A 25658-nucleotide genomic window follows, 5' to 3' on the forward strand; every position below is an offset into this window, starting at 1 on the left:
TTCTGGATCCTTGGCACTGGAAAAGAAATCGGGATTCAGAAGAGAATGAGCACAAACGATACTGAGTCTTGACACAAATGATATTCAGGCTTGTGTTTACATGCAAAGAGGAACCCTCAATTTATGAGCTCTGCCAGTGTTTGAATGGACTTACATATTAAGTGCTGCCTCGTGTGCAAACAATAAACTTTATTATGCAGCTGGGGCTTCCTCAGACCACAAATAAGATAGACCGCAGCATTCTAAATAATCTGAAGTGCTCTTTTGTGTTGCTGGAGTCATCCAATCCGCAGTGTTCTCATAGACTAGGCTTGCATAGCCAATATAATATGCAAATCAAATTAAAGGAAAGGTCAAATCTTCAGTAGCCGAAGATGGTAGAAACTAATGCCTTGCACTGAGTTCATTTTAGCGAAGTGCTGAGTTCAGGAAGTTCTTCCTGCCATCGACCACCATCACAACCACCCAGTCAGTGAGGAATAAGACACATAACTGGTCTTCAGTACACTCATCCTTAAAAATAACACACTACAGGGGTCTGTACCAGGATCAGACTTACTTTCCTTTACGTTAACAGGACCATTTTTAAACTCAACTCTACATATTTAGGAATAAGTGGCTGTTACTGCCATTAGTGGCATAAAGAATTTGAATATAGACACTTTTAAATCTCTACTAATAAAGCACAACCAAACATCCGACCACGGCCCATGCATGGTCATCCAAGAGCCTTTAAAAACACACTATAGAGGCGTGTACCAGGATCAAACCCACCTTACGTTCAAATTAACATGAACTAAAATATGATACAGTAAAAAGCAATCACGATGTTATGCAATGTACACAATGATGATTCGATTTTACATATTAATAAGAAATCTATGTCTTTTTAAATGTAATAAAGCAAAATAATGTCTTTTAGTTCATGGTATTTCACTGTGGATTCTGTAGAAAGAGATGTTAAATGAGATTTGTTCCCTAAACTATGAAGATAATTTGCGATGTCAACAAGGAGCCTAGTTTATTTGGCAATAGAGGGCTCCTATCTTGACAGCATGACAGCTTTCAGCAGGAGTCTGACACAAGTGATAACAGAGTGCACCATTCTCACCAGTGTGCCTGCTTTCTGAGTGAGAATAGGTTCTTTGCCTGATATGGTACTACCTTCTCTCCTGTGTTCATGAAGCGAGACGTGCTACTAGTAATGCTGTCCACCTTCTACCTGTGATCCTATCTGTTTACTGCCGACTGGTTTGTCCTAGTGTCCACCTTCTATCGGCAATCCTGTTTGCCACAATTGTTAAGAGACAAAGCTACTGCATAAAGAAGGATATGGGGACTGTAGTGATGCCTTCTTGTAACTAAAGATCTTTCACAAACATCTCAGGTGTTGACACGCACTGTTGAGAATATCAGCTCTCCCTCTACCTCAAAGTGAATATTATTTTACACTGGCAAACATTTTCCAATTCTTTTTCTCAGGTTTGCTCGCTGCCCCTGTTGCTCTTTTCTTGTAACATATAGGGGTGGGTGACAAATTCCACCTCGTCGGCAGCGCTCACTGAGCTTTACCCATGGATCGTAGAGTTCTGAAAAACTACACAAAGCCGCACAGGGCTGAGTTTTTCCTCTTGCGCGGCTCGTCAATGTTAAGTTTGGCGAGCGAGAGTGAGAAGTATCATATGGCTGGCCTCCTCCAGTCGAGATTTCTCAACGCAATCAGTCGTGGCAGGTCGCTACCGCTCATGTTAAGGAAGCTGCTGTGTGAGTAGAACATCTACTCAAGTGGCTGAAAAAAACAGCGCCCTCTTACGATTCTCATGGTGCAGTTCGCACTGATGTTATTGTGCAGTGCAATGTCTTGGAGCTAAAAATCGGGCATGAGCAGAGCGACTTACCGCACTTCGCATTTTCAGAAATCCTCAGAGTGTGGCAGAGTTTTTTCGGCACTTCGCAGAGTTCCGCATAGGAGAACTCCGCCCAGGCCTAGTAACATACAATACTGTGCTATCAGTCTGTTCCAGGATGCGGCTGGAAAGTATAATAAATTACCTGCTTATAGTAACTCACCTTGTTAGCTGCTTATACTAATTTACCATATTAACTGCTTATAGAAACTCACCTTATTAGCTGCTGTCTTTGACAATTACAAAGTTACTTGTAGAAAAAAAATTAACTGCAAAATTACGCTCTGTGACTTCTGTAGAGAAGTGCTTTCATTTTGAAAGTATATTATGGGGGGGCGGAGCTAGCCGTGAAGCGAGATGGCCGCTGTTTAAGCGAGCTCCTCGCCTGAGCCCCAGCAATCCTTTCAAAACCATCCTTTTTTTCCAGCTGAACGCGCTTAGACACGCGCCGAGGGCTGCTGGTAACATCGGGACAGTGGAGGCAGAAAACGGGAGGACGATTGAGGTCCCGAAACCTGAAAACCAGATCGGACGTCCTGGGCCTGATGACGGAAGCGCCGGACCGGAACCCCGACCTCGCGTCAACAGCGACCCGCGACGCGGCTCACGTACGGCGGCCGCACGACCTGGTGAGTCCCACCGGAGGTGCTTGTGGAGCCGGGCTGAGCTGCTCTGGGCCGAGGTGCACACAGAAAACGCTGGGGCTGTGTCGTGCCGCGCTGGGCACTGCCTCGGAGAGGCGGGGGTCGCACAGCAGCCAAAAAGGGCCCCAAAGAAGACCGTGAAGCAAGGCCCGGAACTCGAAACCAGGCCCTGAAAACAGGACCCCCCCAGTTGCATACTACAACTCAGAGGCGGGCGGAATCAGACCTGGACCAACCCCCAACGGACCGCAGCCCGATTTGCTCCCTGATAAAATAGCCGGCGTGTTGTGGAGCGAAGAGGCCCTAAAACCTGGACAGGGCGCAGATCCTGAGGCGAAAGCATGCGGGACACATCCATACTGCGACCATATTGAAGTGAAGAGCATTTTTGCTACGGCTGGCGCGGTACTAACCTAAGGAGCCAGTGACCCGTCGCTCCAACAGTACTCAACTGGAGCCTGGGCCTGGGGGCACACTGGATCGGAGACGGCCCCCACTGTGGATCATTGGTGGCCACTTGGGAGCGGAGCACTAGGGCAATCCTAACCCACAGCTGGGAGCAGCGGGACGGACAGTATCGATCAGGCGCTAAAACAGAGAAACAAGGCACGGCAGCCTTTTGACACCCTTACGTTGATCGCGACGGGAACGTTGCTGCACTGACCCTCATCCAATGTCGAGCCTGGCCAGCGCGCAAACTCGATAAGCTCTAAATTGCTGGGCTCTTTTAAATAACGGTAGAGCCATGGGGAAACCAGACCGCAACCAGCCGAAGATAACTTTTGATCAGACCAGGAAACAACAGGATAATGCCACGGAGATACAGGCCCCGATCCCTCTCACGTCGTCAGAGGCGGGACCGATTACAAATGACGCCATACAAACGATGTTCCATACTATTCAGACCTCATTCACGAATATAGACGGGAAAATCGACTCCCTTACTTACAGGGTGGATAGAATGTCAGAACGCTTAGACAAGCACACAGAACGCCTGGATATGGCGGAAAGGCGATATCAGAGGCCGAAGACTCACAGGTACACATGGAGGCGAAACAAACAAAAATAGAGAAGCAGCTGGTGGCTATGGCGTCCAAGACGCAGAATTTGGAAGCCAGATCCAGGAGGAGCAACATCCGCCTGATGGGTGTTTCTGAGACTACGAACACGGGCCCAATGGAACACTATGTTGAGAAACTGTTAATCACCATGCTGGGACGGGACACTTTCTCGGAGGTGTTCATTGTGGAAAGAGCGCATAGGACACTGGCACCCAAACCACCCGCCGGATCCAGGCCGAGGCCCATCATAGCTAAGATACTAAACTACAGAGACCGTGATGCGGAGCTACGGAAAGCCAGGGAACTAGGCACACTGACTCACGAGGGGATGAACATCTCACTGTATCCTGACTTTACTGCTGCAGTACAAGAAGCGCAGAAAAAGTTCATGGACGTAAAACAGAAACTTCGGGCTCAAGATCACCGCCGAGGGGAAAATACGGATCTTCAATGAAGTAGAGGAGGTGCAGAAATACCTGAAGCAAAAAGGGAAACAGAGTGTGAGGAGAAGATCACCAAGAAGCGAACAGGGAGAACAACCCGCAATGTCTGACGTGGAATAGACTAAGGCTGAGTAGAACCGCAGAGGGACTGTGAAAATGGCAGAGGCTTGAAATATTGGCAGTCAATAGACGCTAGTGCTTACCACACAGGAACATAACAGACAGCGCTCCCAGATAAGTGGATATTTGCTAACTATTTTGCCAGACACGTTTACTGTCGGTAACTTTGGTGGGCTAGATCCTTAATAAGGGTGTACTGTTCAGCTTTGTTACCTAGCGGCCTCAAATATAGGATTATATGTAATGTGGATGGGTGAGCTGATACCACGACGAAGAGGGCTCAGACCCATGTAACCGAGGTTACAGGAAACGGGTTGGTGGCTCTGCCCCCACGCGTGAGCCGCACAGATTTGTTGTACTATGCTAATTTCTTGTTCTTTTCTGTTAATTTGGTTTTGGGATAGGATGTTGATCATTGTCAGGGTTGTCTCCACTAGGTTTGGGGTGGTAGGGTGGGGGAAAGAGGAAAATCTGACTGGCACGCAAAGAATTGACACACCTGTGACTGGCATCTTTGACAGCACACACACAGGTTGCTGACATTTGACTATGACAGACAAGATGGGAGGTTCCCTTAAGGATTGTAGACCAATAAACTTCCTTACATGGAACGTAAGGGGCTACACAACCCGCAGAAAATACGCATGGTCTTGGCGTATCTAGACAGACACAAAGTCGATGTAGCCTGCCTGCAGGAGACACATCTCACTGACACGAGGGAACAATATATTAGAACAAGGTGGGCTTAGCCTCGCCTGGCATCCTCCTTTTCGTCCTACGCGAGAGGAGTCTTGATATGGGTGAAAAGCACAGTACCCTTCACACACCTGAAGTCAATACGGGATGACCAAGGACGCTATGTGATACTACAGGGCAATTACGGGGGCACTGTACTAACTATAGTGAATGTGTACCGACCAAACATAGACGGCCCCTCCTTCTATGCTAAACTCTGGTTGACTCTGAAAGAGATGCAACCAGGAACCATACTCTGGGATGGAGACTTTAATACCTGCTTAGACTCCTCATTGGATAGGTCCACCGGACTGGATAGGTATGGAAAACGCTCATCCAAGATATTGCGAGACAGAATGGCTGAATGGAACTTAATGGAAGTTTGGAAGCAAAGGAACCCTGATAAATTGGAGGGCACATGCTTTTCATCTACGCACCTCACCTGGTCCAGACTTGACTACTGGCTAGTAACGCCCACCCTTGGGTCACGGAAGTGACACACACGCCTAAGACACTGTCAGACCATGCACCGGTCTTACTCAAATTAGAAATACCGACACACACACCAAGGCAATTTACGTGGAAATTGAGACATACGGCACTGCAGGGAGGGTTTGAGAAAAGCCCTTTTTAGCTTTTTCGAGGATAACAAGGGCTCTGTCCAGAGTAGAAAAACCTTGTGGGAAGCATTTAAAGTCACTATACGTGGATATTGCATAGGCACCCACACGGGTATATTGAGGGACATACAGGGCAATTAGAGAAAATTGAAGGTGACATTAAGACTCTGGAACGTAGGTTTGAAGAGAGCCCTTCTGATTCTATACTAGCTGAGATAAGGCAACACATTGATAGGTATGACGAATTTGCTGCAGACGAAGTCAAGTACCTTTCACGTAGATACATAGCGTGAAATTATGGCGAGGGTGGCAGGCCAGGGAGGGCATTATCTTCTAAAATCAAGCCTGCCCAAACTGTGATGTACATTACTGAAATAAAGACTGCTCAGAACACTTCTGTGTATGATACACTGTCCATACTGGACAGCTTTACTGAATTCTATGCACAACTATACACGGCCCTGTGACACACCCTCCAATCCAGACATATGGCACTACCTAGACGACATAGGCATTGCATGGCTATCCGACAATCACAGACAATATTCCTGTCTACCAATCTCCAAAGACGAAATAGTAGAGGCATTTAATTCACTGCCTAATGATAAGGCACCTTGCCTAGACGGGCTCCCAGGTGAGTTTTATAAGGAATATAGGGATGTACTAGTACCCCACTTTGCAGAAATGATCGAGAAAGCGTATGAGGAAGGCAGACTACCGTCCTCTCTCAAAGAAGCGCTACTAGTGGCGCTACCGAAACCGGACAAAGACCCTCAGAGGTGTGACTCCTATAGGCCCTTATCCTTAATAAATATTGATGCGAAGATTCCGGCAAAAATAATTGCGAATAGGATACAGCCTCTCCTCTGCAACCTAATATTGCCGGACCAGGCAGGCTTCATGCCGACGCGGTCCACTGCTCAGCATTTACGTACAATATTTTCCCTTTATCATCAACTGGACCCAGAGGTGCCAGTGGCAGCGGCCCTATTAGACGCCACTAAGGCGTTTGATTCCGTGGAGTAGAAATTCATGTTTGTTACCTTGCGCAAAATGGAGTTCCCTGAACCTTTTTTGCAGTAGATTTCCCTATTATACACAAACCCAAAGGCACGAATACGCATAAATGGCCTAACCTCCGAGCCTATACTAATCACAAAAGGCATGAGGCAGGGGTGCCCTCTATCACCCATGCTCTTTGTGATGATACTCGAGCCACTGGCCTGCAAAATTCGACAAAAACACTTTGACATGGCTTTACCATTCAGCCTCTGACCAATCGGCATATCATTATATGCAGATGATATGGTCCTCTATGCCACACATCCGGACAGGAATCTGAATCTGCGCATAATAGAGTACGTTCAATATGAACTGTATGCAGGACTCAGAATTAATTGGGACAAATCGGTGGTGATCCCACTCACCACAGTTACAGAGAAACCGGAGTGGGACTACCCCTTAAAATGGAGCACTGACCCGGTCAAATACCTGGGGATATGGATCCACAGGGACCCGGAGATAGTTGTACGGGAAAACTATCGAAAGGCGATGACTAGGTTAGAAGAACAGGTGGAAAGATGGATAAATGCCCCTCTCCATGGCAGACAGAATAGCCCTTCAGAAGATGATAATACTACCTAGGTTCCTGTACTTGTTCTGGAATGTCGCCATTTGGCTGACAAACGCCTTTTTTTGATAAACTACGTTCTGTGCTTCAGAGACTGACATGTGCTGGAAAGCAGGCCAGGGTGAGTTGGAAAGCTCTCACCCAATCATACCACCTGGGTGGCTTTGAGGCACCAGATCTGCAACTATATTATATTTGCGCACAAGCACAACACGCACACTACTGGACAAGGCTCCACACATTCATACCACATGTAGCCGTGGAACGTGACAGCATATTCCCCACGCCGCTAATGGCGTTACTAGCCAAACCCGTAAGTTATACACCAACTGACACGATACACACAGCAAAAAACGCCTCGAGGGCGTGGCACGCGCTGGCGCGCAGAGCAAACAAACTGCCGGTGTTTGCGAGGGCTCTACCGACGGCTAATCATCCTAGCCTCACAGTGACACAGGAACCCAACATGGAGAAATTACTGGAAGACATGGGTCTCCGGACTATGGGCCAGGCGTTCCCTCATAACTCATTTCTCAAATGGTCAGATCCCGCCCTTTGCACACACCAGGCTCCGATGGAAAGTTTTGCATTTCTGCGCTTTCGGGCGGCTGTGAAGGCGCTATTTGACACGTTCCCTTCTGAACCTGAGCAATTGGAGACGCTGCAGACGCTGCTGTCGGCCCCAACATGCACAAAATTGGTATCACGGCTTTACACCACAGCCCAAAATGAACAGGCCGAGGAGTGCACAGCGGCAAAAACCAGATGGGAGAGATCGCTGGGCAAATCGATCGATGAGCAGGAATGGCAGTACAGCTGCACGCAATTCACACTTCTTACGTCTAACTGCAACCTTCGTATAATACACTTCAGGTTCATACATCAGGTATACTACACGCCTGCGAAACTACACAAATTGAGACTCAGGGACATGGACACTTGCTACCGATGCAACACAGAGGGTGCAGATTTTTTGCATGTGGCGTGGTCCTGCCCGGGCTTGCAGGCCTACTGGCGAGCGGTAATCAATGCTTTAAACACCATGCTTGCAGAACGTATCACAAACACACCTATGACGTGCCTATAGGGAATTAAAAAGCTCAAACATGCTAGGAGGAGAAAGTTCTTGGCGGTGGTGCTGCTCGTAGCGAAACGCAGAGTAGCAATACGATGGGGTAGCAAGAGACCACCCAGGCTAAAAGACTGGATCACAGACATGACATACTGTAAAACGACACTAGAGTCCTATGCTGACAAATTACCAGAAACGTCCAGACCTAGAGACTTTTGGGAGCCACTGACGAAATATTTACAAGACACTTCAGACTGAATGTGCGGAGTGGGTGCCAACTTTTCTACACACAGACAAGAAGCATTAAGGTGGGGAAAAACTTGACTTTTGTGGAGGTCGAAGGCTGGCGGGTGTATGGGAAGGATTGCGGCACAATAATACTGTTGGTACCAATGCAATGTGAACTGCTGTGTGATGTCCAGAACACAGGATTGTGTATCTCCCTATGGAATAGTCTTAATTGCCAACTATGTATTGTACATGACTGTATACAATAATGCAAGATATGTAATTGCCGGTCAGAATACAAAATGTAAAAAAAAAAAACGTTTGAAAGTATATTCTACATTTATAATGCCTATCTCTTTAAAATGTGTGCTCTAAAGTGACATTATGATGTTTGAAATATTCCAAACACTGTTCCTCTCGTCCATCTTCTTATTTTGGAATAACAACTTACGGTGTACTAGTGCTCATTGTATCCAGTTTACGTCCTTCCTTTCTTTAAGCCTACACATTTCAACGCAGCAGAGCACATTTCACCTTCTGACAAAGGCAGTGTGTTGTCTCATGTAGTGACCGTGCACATTTAATGGCCGCTAAGGGGAAGCTTATAACCATTGCTCGCACTAATTGTTCAGTTGAATTCCCTAGGTGAAAATGAACAATGGTCGGCTCTTGTGACTTGTGAATGATTTGCAGTGTACTAAGATGTATTACATCATGAGTATTAGAATATAAAACCTATTTATGGGACTCAGGGTAGCATAAAAGCAAGTCTATATCTCATCGAAGCTAGGAGCGAATTTGCTTAACACCATCACATGTTGGTATTAAAATGTTACAGATTACAATGACGAGTTGCAATTCAGTCAAACTGACCATCTCTTTTAAATGCTGTACCTCTGTCACTATTGTAAATATCTTAGGCTGCCTAGAGTCTTACAGCATGGTGATCACACATAGATCGACCATTGTGTACAGCAGGCTTTATCGATGGGAAGCCCGTAGGGAAGTATCCATTCATTTGACTATTATGAAAAGAATAAAGATAAGTAGAACTCCTTTAGCAAAATATCAAATGTTATGATATGGTACTGTAGTCTTTATTGTGTTAAATGCTTTGCTGAGAATCCCAATTTCTCTCAGATGGGTCGATCGGCAAAATTGACCATTCTATTGCATTTCAGATAGCAATGCTTTGGATCTTTCTCGCTAGACAATGTTCTCCTGGAGTTCTTTTCTCACTTTCTAGCTGTAAAAAACATTTTTAACACCAGTGGATTATCCTGCCTTTCCCAAGCATCCAAATCTCTGTGTAGCTCGATGTCCTAAAGAGTAGAAAGCTTGAGCATCGGGTCTCTGAACACAGGAATCGCAAATCCTTATTTGCTTTAGGAAAAGTCATTGTCCTGTATCCTCTGCTACTCTTTCCAGATACATTATGTGGTCCATGCTACTCTTTCCAGATACATTATGTGGTCCAGACCTTGGGCCACGCCCACACCGCAGGCCACGCCCCCTCCGCCTGAAACCATATAAAAAAGCGCCAAACCGAGCGCCGCATTAGAACTAAACGGACTCCGCAGGCACACGCCGGGAGCTTTTAAAGCTGGTACTTTTTAAAATTGTTTACTTTCTGTGCAATCCTGTTTGAAACAAAGCTTACCTAAGCCCTTCTCTAAACAGCCGAGAACGCTCCTTAGCGCCGGCTGCAACGACGATCACATAGACGCCATTCCGGCGAGACCTTGGGCCACGCCCACACCGCAGGCCACGCCCCCTCCGCCTGAAACCATATAAAAAAGCGCCAAACCGAGCGCCGCATTAGAACTAAACGGACTCCGCAGGCACACGCCGGGAGCTTTTAAAGCTGGTACTTTTTAAAATTGTTTACTTTCTGTGCAATCCTGTTTGAAACAAAGCTTACCTAAGCCCTTCTCTAAACAGCCGAGAACGCTCCTAAGCGCCGGCTGCAACGACGATCACATAGACGCCATTCCGGCGAGACCTTGGGCCACGCCCACACCGCAGGCCACGCCCCCTCCGCCTGAAACCATATAAAAAAGCGCCAAACCGAGCGCCGCATTAGAACTAAACGGACTCCGCAGGCACACGCCGGGAGCTTTTAAAGCTGGTACTTTTTAAAATTGTTTACTTTCTGTGCAATCCTGTTTGAAACAAAGCTTACCTAAGCCCTTCTCTAAACAGCCGAGAACGCTCCTTAGCGCCGGCTGCAACGACGATCACATAGACGCCATTCCGGCGAGACCTTGGGCCACGCCCACACCGCAGGCCACGCCCCCTCCCTCAGCCACTTCATGTGTTGTCACCGGAAGCGCAGCGGACGAGCGCAGCGGGAGCGCCGTTTGCGCGCCGAAGGCGCGCCTAAGGCAAGCCCGTCTGCGCCCGTCCGCGACAAGACCGCGACAGGCGCAGGATACTCTGCCCAATTTACCCCCCGCATTTCCTATCATTCCAACGACCTCCGCCAGCTACAAGTCGCCAAGCACTGTCCATGTACACTCGATCCAACCGTTATCTCAGGCCCAGTCAGTTGCAAACTTTGCCACTGGTCCACTGAACTTCACTCTGCTGCCCCTGCGGCCAACACTTCACTGGCCCCTCTACCTCTCTTTAAAGGTGGCCTGATCAACGCACGCTCCATGTGCAAGCACAACCAAGATATACACGATCTGATCTTGGAGTCCGACCTCGACTGCCTCATGATAACTGAGACATGGCTAACAACAGATAGTAACCCTGATATTGCTGTTGCTCTTCCCCCGGGCTACTCCCTTTTCAGGGCAGACAGAGCCAAGGGCCGAGGCGGAGGTGTGGCAATCATCCTTAAAGACTCCTTCCCTTGTCACACTTTCAGCCTTGAGCCTCTAAAAAAGACCGAAGGACTAGGCTTCTCTATTAAACTGAGTGAGCACACCTCATTCTCAGGCGGACTTATTTACCGCCCACCTGGCAACGCATCTGAGTTTCTCGACTCACTGTATGATTCTTTAGGCCAACTCTCACTTAGATACCCATTCTTCACCCTCCTCGGCGACTTTAACCTTCATTTAGAATCGAAAACAGACACTCATACCATTAACTTCACACAAACCCTCGAGATGTTCAACTTTAGGCAACTCGTTTCCTCACCCACCCACTCCCTTGGTCATACCCTTGATGGAGTCTGCACAAATTCCCCCCTCCTGATCACTCTATCCCCCTTACCTCAGATCTGGTCTGACCACTCCCTGATCCCATTTCACATTCCTAGCGAAATTCTATCCAGGCGAAACAAAGCTGTTTCAAACCTCGTCAATCATATAAATTGGAAAAAGATTCAGGATAACATCACTCTTAATCCTACAATGCAAACTCAAGCCCCCATCCTTTCCGGCAAGGTCGAGACCGACGCCGATCTTTTTCACAATTGGATTACTCAAGAAATCAAATCCAGAATTCCGCCCTCACGTCCCCGCACTTCCCAAGGCAAAACCAAAGCCAATGCCCCCTGGTTCACACCAGATCTTGCAAATGCGCATCTGCTATGTAAAAAGGCAGAAAGAAAATGGCGGAAAACATATGAAGTCACTAATCGCACCTCCTATATCGCGACAAGGAAAGACTACCTTTCAAAAATCAAACTGGCTAAAAAAAACTACTATGTCAATGCTATAAAAAATGCAGGCCAAAAACAGAAGGCCCTGTTCACGATTGTTAAATCATTTACACATCCAAAAGCACTTCAGCCTGAAATCCCCCCTTCCCAGAAACTTTGTGATCAAATCTCCGATTACTTCGAAGAAAAAATTGCCTCGATCCAAACTACTTTCCCTCCCCCTGCTACTTCCCCAGCGCCCCCCTCATTGGCCCCCCTAGACTGCACGCTCAGTTGCTTTTCCTCTGTCACTCTTGAGCAGTCGAAAAAAGCCATCCTGGCCTGCAAATCTGGCGCCCCTTCCGACCCTTGCCCCCCCAAGATCCTTCACCAATTAATCGATGAGGTTAACCCTACCATTAACCACTTGATCAATTCCTCGCTTAGGTCAGGTACAGTACCCAGCCGTTGGAAAAAAGGTATTGTCAAGCCCCTTATGAAGAAGGCAAATAAACCCCCGACGGATCTTACCAATCTCCGCCCTATTTCGTTGCTCCCGGCTCTGGGAAAAATCACGGAACATCTAGTTCACTGCGAGCTGAAACGCTATCTGGATGATTACAACCTTCTTCACCCTCAACAATCTGGTTTTCGCCCTAAGCACTCGACAGAAACTGCCCTCATCGAACTCTCTGATACCATAAAAACTCTACAAGACCAGAGAAAAAACTCCATCCTAATCCTGCTCGACCTAACTGCGGCGTTTGACACCGTCTCCCACACCATCCTCATCAGTAGACTCAGGGACATTGGTATCTCCGACTCCGCCCTTTCCTGGATTACGTCTTTTCTGTCCGACCGTTCCCAATCCATTACTCTGGGCCCATTCCACTCCAAAGACAAACTTGTCTCCTCAGGTGTCCCGCAGGGATCTATCCTGAGCCCTCTCCTTTTTAATATCTATCTCATTCCTCTCCTTAATCTGATAGATTCATTCGGCATACCTGTCACCTCGTATGCCGATGATACACAACTCATTGTACCCCTGGACAAACTATCGACCAAAGCTGAACTCAACCTGAAACTCTGTTTGACCGAAGTATTTTTATGGATGGAAAATAACCACTTGAAATATAATTCAAGTAAAACGGAGATCCTCCCGATTGGCACCAATAATACCTTTTGTCCAGCACTTTGGTGGCCAGACAACTCTGCTGCCCCCCCCCCAGACAGTGTCGTCAGCTAGGAATCTTGGTGTAATCTTTGACTCCGAACTCTCCTTCGATCAGCATGCCAGAACCGTCGCTGGCAAATGCTTTGGAACCATTAGATCCTTGAGAAAGTTCTTCGACTTTCTCCCCATCGATGCTAGAAAGACGGTGACAGTCGCACTCATAATCTCGCGACTGGATTACTGCAACGGCTTGCTCGCAGGAGTCAAGAAGAGCACCATCCTTAAACTGCAGAGCGTACTTCACACAGCCGCCCGTCTAGTCCTAGGTCTCCCCCGCAGGTCCTCTATTTCTGCAGCGCTTCGTTCGCTTCATTGGCTCCCCCTCCACAAAAGGATTCTTTTTAAAATCCTGATTATGGCATTTCGTGCCTACAATAAGACAGGCCCTAAATACCTCACTAGACGTTTTCCCCTCTACTTACCCAGCCGTTACCTTCGTTCAAGCGATGACAATCTTATCATTCTTCCGAAATACAACCTGAAAATGAAGGGCGCAAAAACCCTCAGCTTCCTCGCGACTAAAGCTTGGAACAAACTGCCCAAAACCCTCAGACAACAAACCCAGGAAAAACCCTTCAGAAAGCTCTTGAAAACATGGATTTTTAAACTCCCGGATGACTACTCTAAGGCTTCCATCTAATTCCTCCTGGACCGGCTTTCCTAAGTTCTCCAGCGCCAAGATGCTCCCTCCGGAGCGAACGTCGCGCTCTACAAATACCCCACAAATATACAAATATACAAATATGCAACCATCTGCAACTGATATAACCTGTTTCAGGGGTCATTCTTTTAAGGCGGGCCATGGCTTTCTAAGATTTTGCAATAAGAGAACATTCTCAAAGCAGCTAATTGGTTGTCGGCCTCCATTTTATAAACCCTCTACTGCAAACCGATTATGCATGATTCTGCAATTAAGCAGCTTTAAACTAGCATGATTGGAGTCTCCAGTCTTCCAATAAGATCCATATTTTACCGGTTTTAATGATGGAAAGTTGTTATTTCATGAAAGAAACTTAGACGACTAGCTTTAATTTTGCTGATAGTGGTTTGTGACTCCTTTATATCTATTGTCCCTCCCAATTTAGTTCTCTTATGCAGTAATGCTTAACTTGTGGTCCGAGGAGCCCTTGGAGCCTGCTGCGCCTGCTCAGTGGGTCAGGGACTGTTTTTTACCAAATTAAATAATATGAAAAATGAATACATTCAAATTAATAAAGTATGTTCAAATAAAGAAGGAAAACTGACAATTTGAAAACTTTTTCAATATTTGATTGTGAATCAAAGAAAAGATTTGAATAGTTGGGAATTTGGTGATTACTTGTTCCTATATTTTTGAGTATTGTTTTGAGGTCCAAATCATAGAAATGTCTTAAGCCAGGGAAATCCCTGGCTTTCAATAATAACTCAGTGGGCACCCTGGATTCGAGTAATGATTCAGTGGGGGGGGCCTCAATAGTTCAAGAACCACTGCTCTGATGTGTTGCATCTTTAACATTTTTCTCAGAAAAAGGGCTATTTAGGAAAATGGAAGCAATTGAGAGAGCCTGAGTCAGTGGCCCTGCATGTACTTCAACCAACCCAGCCGGTATAACCCTATCATCTTGCTTCAAACAGTATTTATTACATCTACTGTTAGAGACTTAAAAAGGATTCTAAGGTGTTTTTGGGGGATACAGTTTGTTTGCTTTATGTACTTTACAATGTAAGGTTCAATTTAGAGCGAAAACTCATCAGGAAATCTTCAATCACAAAAATACAAATACGTTTTTTTACCTGAAAATTGTACACAGCTGACCTTCGGCGCTTCCGTGTGCACTTATACTCCACTGTTCCCTGTTCTTCTCTTCCGCCTTCCAGTGACGTGGGATTGTTCTTCCGTTGTATGGTTATATGGTTATCACAGACAATATTATTTTTCCAAATAGATAACTATACACACATCTGTTGAGGGATCCCAACACATTCGACTCTCTACCTCTGGCTATATACAGCATGTCGTTATCCTTTAGAAACTTCGGAAAGTGCCAATTCCTCAAAACAACAACTTTGCTAACATACATGCTACTGTCTCTGATAGCTGCCTTTCAAGGTCTTAGAGTGAATGTGCAAAGTAAACCCAGTTGACATATTTTCATCATGTTGGTTCATACCAGTTATGTATCAAAGTGATGGAAAGTCCACCAATATAGAGTAAAATTCAGTGGGCAACACTATATATACACCCCATGAATTGTCAACTCCATTAGAGAGGTCTTCGCCACAGGTCATCGCAAGAGCTCCTGCCAGACTGCCGCAGCATCCATTCTTCTGCTGAGAGCCAATACAGAGAGGAGCAGAGCTGAACCCGGCTGATGTATGTTTTCCTTTCAAGGAGACACTCTTTCTCGACTGAAGTCTGACAGTCACAGCTTCTCCAATCAGAACAGGTATGCAGTGCACGGACTCCCAGAATCTCCAGAGGAAAGTTAGTTACTCCATACTTTCTTAGTGTAGAACATAGAAGTAGTCTTCCGAGTGCTAAGCTCCTGGGAACATTCCAATCTTGTTATAAATGTTTATATTGTTCTTGCTTCTCATAGCATACATTAGTGCTGTTCTAATTTTATATGTGTGGTTATTGCTCATGTACTAAGCAACAGGATGAGAGTTGAAATAAACACTTTCAAACATTAATATAGTCTTTTCTTTTTACTGTAGTTGTGCATGCTGTTCTAAAGAGCAAAAGTACCACTGCGTCCCTGACCCATTACAGAACTGTTGGTATCCCAAATGGCATGGACAACACACTAGCACTTATGCCTGGTGGGGATACAATAACCTGGAATTCTGTTTAAGCGATGGAGCGCTGCACTCAGTCAAGGCACCAGTGGGTGGGAAGGTCAACCCCTCTAGAGTTAGGCCAGAGCACTAGTTTATTGGGGTATCAGAAACAATATCTTTAATCCAAAAAGAGGCAGCTAGAAAAACAGCATCCTATCTTTCACTGTGCTTTATGCAAGACCGTGTTTTCAAGACCATAATAAAGACACAAAGAAAACATATTATAACCAAAATAGTGTAAATTATCACCCAATAAGAACACAAAAACCATTTAGAATATAAAAACAATTATAAATAAATATCTTATAATGGCATCTAATTTATAGAGTATAAATTTGCAATATATTGTCACCTGATTATATTGCTTACTAATGAGAGATTTTTTAAAACCTGTCCACATTTCTTTCCATTATTCTCTTAGTAAAATATGACACTAAAAGTTATGTCACCCTATGTGTGTCTGCTAAATATATTTCCATTCATATAAAGCAGTTGACCTAAACAATAATATATTTTGCTTAATCTCTAAATATCCCTTGAGGAATCCTTTCAAAAAGAAGTGGAATGTTTACACTCTATGAACACACGATGCAGCTTGTCTTCTCAATTCGCAGCAAAGAACCTCTCCCCTTCAAATGGCTCTGTGAGCTGCATCCGTGTTCCAGTCTTTAAGATACAGATTGTGCCTAGAAGCTATGGAAGCGCACCTTGCCAATGCTCTAGATCTAACCACGTGAAAGGAAATATCTGTCCCCTCTGCATTCTTTTATGAGAAGAAGAAGCTGATGATGGAGAAACATTCATCCTTTTAAAAGACCGCTTCCCCATGATGGCTCCAACAATAATCAGCAATTTACCATGTCAGGAATGCTGCAGCACAAATCCTTAACCTCATGCGCGCTAGCGGAATTCCGCTCCTGCGCTGAGATTTTTTAAAACGCATGTTACGTGACGAGCTGGGCTCGTCATCAGCGTGCAAGGAGGCTACGCCATGACCAGCCCAGCTCGTCATCAGCGTGGAAGGGGTTAAAAAAAGATCATCCAGGAAAGAGAGTGATATACCTGCACTCTGGTCTTTAAATGGAAAGGCGGTCATACAGGGATGCTCATCCTCGCCCTCTGAAGGTGAAAGCCTGCACATGTGTGGACTCCTCTCCTCCTGCGCATGCGCGGGAATCGGGCACCCTTCCGTTACTGCCACAATCTGGAAGCACCCAATCTGAGTACCTGGGCCTCTTCCCTCCGTGTCCACAACAACCGGAAGAGAAGGATCCCAAAGCATGCAGGACCTGACACTGCCCCCTCTACACAGGAAGTTCAGGCATCCTGTAGTGCAGGAGGAATCCCCTGCAAGCCCTGCAGGTGAGGGATCACCTCTCCTGAAAGGCACAAGGATTATGCCCCCAACATCTGCTCTCATCTCATCAGGAGCCAGGGCGACCCGCTTGAACTTGCATCTCTTCTAGACTGATAGCCAATGGAGTTTCCCGAGGTGAGGGGTGATGTGCATCTGTCTGAGGAGGTCAAGGTTGAGTCTGGCTGCTGTGTTCTGGATGGGCTAGAGTTTCCTCCAGTGTTGGGTCCTGATTACAAAGCAGAGGGAGTTGCTGTACTCGAGTCTGCTGTTGACGAGGGCGTGTGTGACAGTTCGCCTGGTGTTAGCTGGGAGCCATCTGAAGACCTTCCTGAGCATTGGGAGGGTGAGGAAGCAAACGGAAGAGACTGCCCTGACCTCCTGCTTCATGGATAGCTGCCTCTCAAGGATGATGCTGAGGTTGCATGTGTGTTCGGTGGGTCAGGGGTTAGGACCCAGCTCAGCTGGCTACCATCCGTTGTTCCAGAGGGTATCCTTGTCATTCTTAACCTCATGACTGCTGGAGCGATTCCCCTGCAGTGCTGGGCCATAATAAAAACGGGTGTGGTCATGACGAGCTCAGCTCGTCATGAGCACCTGAGAGGTATATGCCATTACGAGCTGAGCTCGTCATGAGCACCGAAGGGGTTAAAGATGAGAGCTTCTGTCTTGTCTGTGTTGAGTTTGACACAGTTGTTGTTCATCCAGGCGGCCACATCCTGCATGCATCTTTGAACATTGATAGCCAGGCTGAGCACCGGAATAGTGAGGGATCATTTAGGAAAGTTACACAGTGCAAAGCCTTCAAAAGAACCATAAGACCTTGTTGTGTTACCCGGATGCGTGCACCTCAATACATTGTATATTAAAGGTTGCTGTAGGCTCAAAGCCTGCGTCGACTAGAGCAGCAATACCAGATTTACATAGAATGCAGCTCACTGCCCTGAATTACACTTTCTTGTAAATGTCTTTTGATATGTCTTTCTGCGTGCAGTGTTCAGTCACTGACAGAGCAGCAGGGGAGGGCGGTAACCACTGATCCCGCCTCATGCAGGAGTCCATCACGGACAGAGCAGCAGGAGAGGGTCGTAACCACTGACCCTGCCTCATGCAGGAGTCCATCACTGACTGAGCAGCAGGGGAGGGTGGTAACCACTGATCCTGCCTCATGCAGGAGTCCATCACGGACAGAGCAGCAGGAGAGGGTCGTAACCACTGACCCTGCCTCATGCAGGAGTCCATCACTGACAGAGCAGCAGGGGAGGGTGGTAACCACTGATCCTGCCTCATGCAGGAGTCCATCACGGACAGAGCAGCAGGAGAGGGTCGTAACCACTGACCCTGCCTCATGCAGGAGTCCATCACTGACAGAGCATCAGGGGAGGGTGGTAACCACTGATCCTGCCTCGTGCAGGAGTCCATCACTGACAGAGCATCAGGGGAGGGTGGTAACCACTGATCCTGCCTCGTGCAGGAGTCCATCACTGACAGAGCAGCAGGTGAGGGCGGTAACCACTGATCCCGCCTCATGCAGGAGTCCATCACTGACAGAGCATCAGGGGAGGGTGGTAACCACTGATCCTGCCTCGTGCAGTGTTCAGTTACTGACAGAGCAGCCGGGGAGGGTGGTAACTACTGATCGTGCCTCAAGTGGAGTCCATCACTGACAGAGCAGCAGGGAAGGGCGGTGACCACTAACCCTGCCTTGTGCAGGAGTCCATCACGGACAGAGCAGCAGGGGAGGGTGGTAACCACTGATCCTGCCTCTTGCAGGAGTCCATTACTGACTGAGCAGCAGGGGAGGGCAGTAACCACTGACCCTGCCTCATGCAGGAGTCCATCACTGACTGAGCAGCAGGGGAGGGTGGTAACCACTGATCCTGCCTCCTGCAGGAGTCCATCACTGACTGAGCAGCAGGGGAGGGTGGTAACCACTGATCCTGCCTCGTGCAGGAGTCCATCACTGACAGAGCATCAGGGGAGGGTGGTAACCACTGATCCTGCCTCGTGCAGTGTTCAGTTACTGACAGAGCAGCCGGGGAGGGTGGTAACTACTGATCGTGCCTCAAGTGGAGTCCATCACTGACAGAGCAGCAGGGAAGGGCGGTGACCACTGATCCTGCCTCGTGAAGTGTTCAGTCACTGACGGAGCAGCAGGGGAGGGCGATAACCACTGATCCTGCCTTGTGCAGTGTTCAGTTACTGACAGAGCAGCCGGGGAGGGCGGTGACCACTGATCCTGCCTCGTGAAGTGTTCAGTCACTGACGGAGCAGCAGGGGAGGGCGATAACCACTGATCCCGCGTTGTGCAGTGTTCAGTTACTGACAGAGCAGCAGGGGAGGGCGGTAACCACTGACCCTGTCTCATGCAGGAGTCCATCACTGACAGAGCAGCAGGGGAGGGTGGTGGTAACCACTGACCCTGTCTCATGCAGGAGTCCATCACTGACAGAGCAGCAGGGGAGGAAGGTGGTAACCACTGACCCTGTCTCGTGCAGGAGTCCATCACTGACAGAGCAGCAGGGGAGGGTGGTAACCACTGACCCTGCCTCGTGCAGGAGTCCATCACTCACAGAGCAGCAGGGGAGGGAGGTAACCACTGATCCTGCCTCGTGCAGTGTTCAGTCACTGATAGAGCAGCAGGGGAGGGTGGTAACCACTGATCCTGACTCGTGCAGTGTTCAGTCACTGACAGAGCAGCAAGGGAGGGTGGTAACCACTGATCCTGACTCGTGCAGTGTTCAGTCACTGATAGAGCAGCAGGGGAGGGTGGTAACCACTGATCCTGACTCGTGCAGTGTTCAGTCACTGACAGAGCAGCAAGGGAGGGCGGTAACCACTGATCCTGTCTCATGCAGGAGTCCATCACTGACAGAGTAGCAGGGGAGTGCGGTAACCACTGATCCTGCCTCGTGCAGGAGTCCATCACTGACAGAGCAGCAGGGGAGGGTGGTAACCACTGATCCTGTCTCATGCAGGAGTCCATCACCGACAGAGAAGCAGGGAGGGCGGTAACCACTGATCCTGCCTCGTGCAGGAGTCCATCACTGACGGAGCAGCAGGGGAGAGCAGTAACCACTGATCCTGTCTCATGCAGGAGTCCATCACTGACAGAGAAGCAGGGGAGGGTGGTAACCACTGACCCTGCCTCGTGCAGGAGTCCATCACTCACAGAGCAGCAGGGGAGAGCAGTAACCACTGATCCTGTCTCATGCAGGAGTCCATCACTGACAGAGAAGCAGGGGAGGGCGGTAACCACTGATCCTGTCTCATGCAGGAGTCCATCACTGACAGAGCAGCAGGGGAGAGCGGTAACCACTGATCCTGCCTCGTGCAGGAGTCCATCACTGACAGTGAAGCAGGGGAGGGAGGTAATCACTGATCCTGCCTCGTGCAGGAGTCCATCGCTGACAGAGAAGCAGGGGAGGGTGGTAACCACAGATCCTGCCTCATGCAGGAGTCCATCACTGACAGAGCAGCGGGGGAGGGTGGTAACCACTGACACTGCCTCATGCAGGAGTCCATCACTGACAGAGCAGCAGGGAGGGCGGTAACCACTGATCCTACCTCTTGCAGGAGTCCATCACTGACAGAGCAGCAGGGAGGGCGGTAACCACCGACCCTGCCTCATGCAGGAGTTTATCACTGACAGAGCAGCAGGGGAGTGTAGTAAACACTGACCCTGCATCGTGCAGGAGTTTATCACTGACGCAGCAGCAGGGGAGGGTCGTAACCACTGACCCTGCCTCATGCAGGAGTCCATCACTGACGGAGCAGCAGGGGAGGGCGGTAACCACTGATCCTGTCTCATGCAGGAGTCCTTCTCTGACAGAGCAGCAGGAGAGGGTCGTAACCACTGATCCTGTCTCATGCAGGAGTCAATCACTGACAGAGCAGCAGGAGAGGGTCGTAACCACTGATCCTGTCTCATGCAGGAGTCCATCACTCACAGAGCAGCAGGGAGGGCGGTAACCACTGACCCTGCCTCATGCAGGAGTTTATCACTGACAGAGCAGCAGGGGAGTGTAGTAACCACTGACCCTGCATCGTGCAGGAGTTTATCACTGACGGAGCAGCAGGGGAGGGTCATAACCACTGACCCTGCCTCGTGCAGGAGTCCATCACTGTTAGCAGCAAGGGAGGGTGGTAACCACTGATCCTGCCTCGTGGAGGAGTCCATCACTGACGGAGCAGCAGAGGAGGGTTGTAACCACAGATCCTGTCTCGTGTAGAAGTCCATCACTGACGGAAGACCAGGGGAGGGTGGTAACCACTGATCCTGCTGTGAGAAGTTAAACTGGTCCTAGGGTCTAGGGAATCGCTGGGGCTACACTACACAACCAAAGGTTAGGAAGTAAGAGACCCACTGGAGACGCATGCAATTTGGGAACACAGTCGTGAGTTACCATTAACTTATAATGGAGAACGAAGAAGTTACAAAGTTACTGATTAAGGACACTTTTGGGTGGACTACGGTAAAACCCCTTTTAACTAGGGCACTTGAAGAGTCAATACCCACGGGAGCACTGGAGTACTCGAGTTACCTCACCCAGGGAAGCCGGGTGCATAGGTGTCTTTTCGTGTTGAGTTTCGTCGATGCTTTCAATGGAGGTCTGCAAAAGAAGTGCTGCAGGCGGCAGAAGGAAGAGTGTCCGGGTGCATTCAAGGGTGGATTGAAGATCTCAAGAACCTGAAAGCAGAGGGGACAGAGTCTGGGTCACTAGCCAGTGACCAGGAAGGAACCAGGCGATGTTGTTATGCAAACAGGTGAAGAGGTGAATCTTGTCTCTGTAGCCACGAGGACCAGGAGGCGTCGAAGACAACTAGGAGCTGGATTCGAGCTGTCCCACAAAGGATCTAGTTGACTGCGGTGTCGGTATTCGGATTGGACCCAACAAGCCTTGATAACAGCTACCCACGCAGGGAGTGAAGATTGGCTTCAAGTCAGACCAGCAAGGTCTGGGGAACTTCTCCTATGCAGGGAATCTGGAGCAAGCCTGGACCAACCAGGAAAGCGAGATGATTTCAAAGGTTTGCCTTCAGGGGGCTCACTAGCCAGCGACCTAGCAACCGGGAAGACGCGTCGAGCTGAAATGCAGGAGCAGGCCCCACACAGCACTCGTGGAGTGTGAAGGGCTGAGCTTCAGTCCAAATGGCGGTCGGGTCTGGAGCTTCTTGTACCCCAATGCACAACTGCGAGTTCTCTCAGGAGTCGATACAGTTAGCAGAATGCAGGATGTCCAGGGTGTCCGCTCCCACGTATTTCGTGTCCGCCACGGGTCTCAGCTTTGCTGTGGATTTGGGACAGAGTCAGAGAAGTCTGAGAGTCCAGTTCCTGAGTCAGTGAGTCTTCGGGATCCTTCGGAAGCCTCAACAAAGCAGACCGGCATGTTGCCTGGTGGTGCCTGTTTGAACAGGGTGGTCACTCCTTGACCACAAGGGAGATGTCTTCAGTCTTCTAGTTGGTATAGAATGTCGCAAGGCCAAGAGTTTTGCTTCAGAGTTTCGTTCCAGGATAATTTAATGTCTCTGGACACAGCTCCTATATTTATACCAAACTTAGGGGCTGGATTACCTGCTAGGTCCCTCCTATGGGTGGACCTGGGAAGGGGGTAGTTACACCCCTTTCCCTTTGTCCAGTTATACACCAGAGCAGGGCTGCAGTGCCCGAGCAACTGGTTTAAACTAGGCTATGCATGGAGCACCTTGTGTGCCCCAGACAGTGTCTCGTTTTGCAGCCCTCCCTGCCCCAATCCACTAAAAGCCTGTTTGGGGAGGTGCTAGCACCTCCCAAGGCAGGAAACCTATTTTCCAGGCCTCCCCTGCCGGAGTTTCGTCCAGCAGGGTTATAATGCACCTAAGAGTATATGGTGTGGCTATATCATAGAACAGCTATAAGGAGATGGTTCCGACAGCTGCAGAGGGGCTCAACTCATGCCAGAGCACCCTTTCACATATAACCAAGCACTCTGCCTCCAGGATTGTCGCGGCCTACCATAGTAGTGACTTATATGTGCATATGTGTCTATATATATGGGTAGATATAGGTATACTATATCTAAGTAAGGGGTGATTACCCCACCTTACCCAAGCTGAGTGATCAGCCTGTGGTTTCAGTTTGGATGGTCAGCCAGGGGTGGCATAATACATGCTGCAGCCCCTGGTAGGCCTTGGATGCACCTATGCCCTGGGTACCTTTGGTACACTATACAGGGGCTCACAGAGGTGACCCAATACCCAATCAAGTACATGGAGTCCATGTTATAGAGAGAGCAGATAGCCTGGGGCCCTGAATAGCAGGATCCCAGGCCAACTAAGTCAAAATCCAGCAAAACACTAGGCACAAAGTTGGGGTAACCAAATAGTCAGATATTCACCTTCCTACACTTGCTTCATGCAGGAGTCCATCACTGACAGAGCAGAAGGGGAGGGCGGTAACCATTGATCCTGCCTCGTGCATTGTTCAGTCACTGAAGGAGCAGCAGGGGAGGGTGGTAACCACTGATCCTGCCTCGTGCAGGAGTCCATCGCTGACAGAGCAGAAGGGGAGGGCGGTAACCACTGATCCTGCCTCGTGCAGTGTTCAGTCACTGAAGGAGCAGCAGGGGAGGGTGGTAACCACTGATCCTGCCTCGTGCAGTGTTCAGTCACTGACAGAGCAGCAGAGGAGGGCGGTAGCCACTGATCCTGCCTCCTGCAGGAGTCCATCACTGAGGGAGCAGCAGGGGAGGGCTGTTGGAGCTGATCCGCTGATGGGGGCGGAGGGAAATCTGCGTTTGCGTAGTCTGGTGCGGGCTCTCCTAGATAGGAGGAAATAAAAGCCTCTGATGCTGTCGGCTTCTTTCTACGTACTCTAAAGGGTACAGGTGGTGGCGTTCGCGACCTACGGGGTGTTTCTGAGGGGGTCACTCTAGCTAGTTCTTCTGAGAGGATGGGATAAATACGAGTAACAACGACATTTCTTTCTCTATCAGCCTGTTCTGCCTTGACCCGTTCCCCCTCCTCCCGCAGTTCTTTTTCTTTGGCTTTTTCCGCTGCTTGTTTACTTCTCTCTGCTTGGTGGAATTCTTTCTCTGTTCTCCTATGTGACTCTTTGCGCCATAACTCAATAGCATCTTTCTGTGAGGGTCTTGATTTCCTTTTCCATAGCGCTTCCTCTACTTTCATAATGCATTCAGAATCCCATGTTCCCGAAATAGGCCATCTGTACTTCTCCTCTAAATCCTTTGTGTAATCTACCCACAAGTCTAAAAACAATATGGCATCTAGCCCGTGTTTATTATACATGTAATGACCAGGTGTGTCTCTAGGCAGGATGTTAACTGGCTCTTCTAATATGCCTTTCCTGGTCCCTATCTGACGTAATTTCGAAAACAGTGGCATGTTGAAACCAACTCAATGAAAACACAATACACACAAAAATATTCTGACTGAAACAATCATTCACACTACAACACTAAAACACTAAAACAGATAACAGTTTGACTAGATACATGTACTTGAAAACAGTTAACTTTATGCACTGGAGTACAGTACAACCATACCGGTCTCATAAAGAGACACGTCTTTACCGTGCCCACCGAAATGGACCCGTCTTTACCGTGCACAGGCACGTCTTTACCGAGCTCAAATAAATGAACCCGTCTTGAACTTTATGCGTTCCCCATAGTGGTACTCACCGGGAAGCAGAACTTGAAGGCCTCGGAAACTTGATACTGCCTGCGCATGCGCCCCGGAACAGGTGGACCTTCGGAAACCTCGGACCTTGCTCTCTCACGGCTTGGGCTCTGGTTGGGATGATCCGCAATCCTCACCGCCTAATGTGGATGCCTGGTCGCAGTCCGTCCTCCTCCGTGGGCCTGAGGGAGTAAGCAGGAAGTCCCACTGGCGTGTACACTTTGAAGTCCGTCACGGCTGTAGAAGGGGGCAAGGGCTGGACCTACATCACCGGCGTGTGGGGAAGGGGATTGGTCCCTATTCGGGCGCCAGATTAATGTGGTAAATAAAGTATTACCCTGTCATACTTTCTATACTTAAACAAAGGATCATGCATATAATGAGAGGCAGAGTCCCTGGTGTCCGATTCAAAAGGGCTTTATTTCAGTGTCAGGACGACCTGCACGTCTGGTATTATCTGATATCTTAAGTTTGGAGGATGTATTATCTGAAGTAAAGGTCGCTCAAGCAAAGGTTGCTCA

The sequence above is a fragment of the Lissotriton vulgaris genome, unplaced genomic scaffold (assembly GCF_964263255.1).
Source record: "Lissotriton vulgaris unplaced genomic scaffold, aLisVul1.2 SCAFFOLD_2145, whole genome shotgun sequence".
Taxonomy (NCBI): domain Eukaryota; kingdom Metazoa; phylum Chordata; class Amphibia; order Caudata; family Salamandridae; genus Lissotriton; species Lissotriton vulgaris.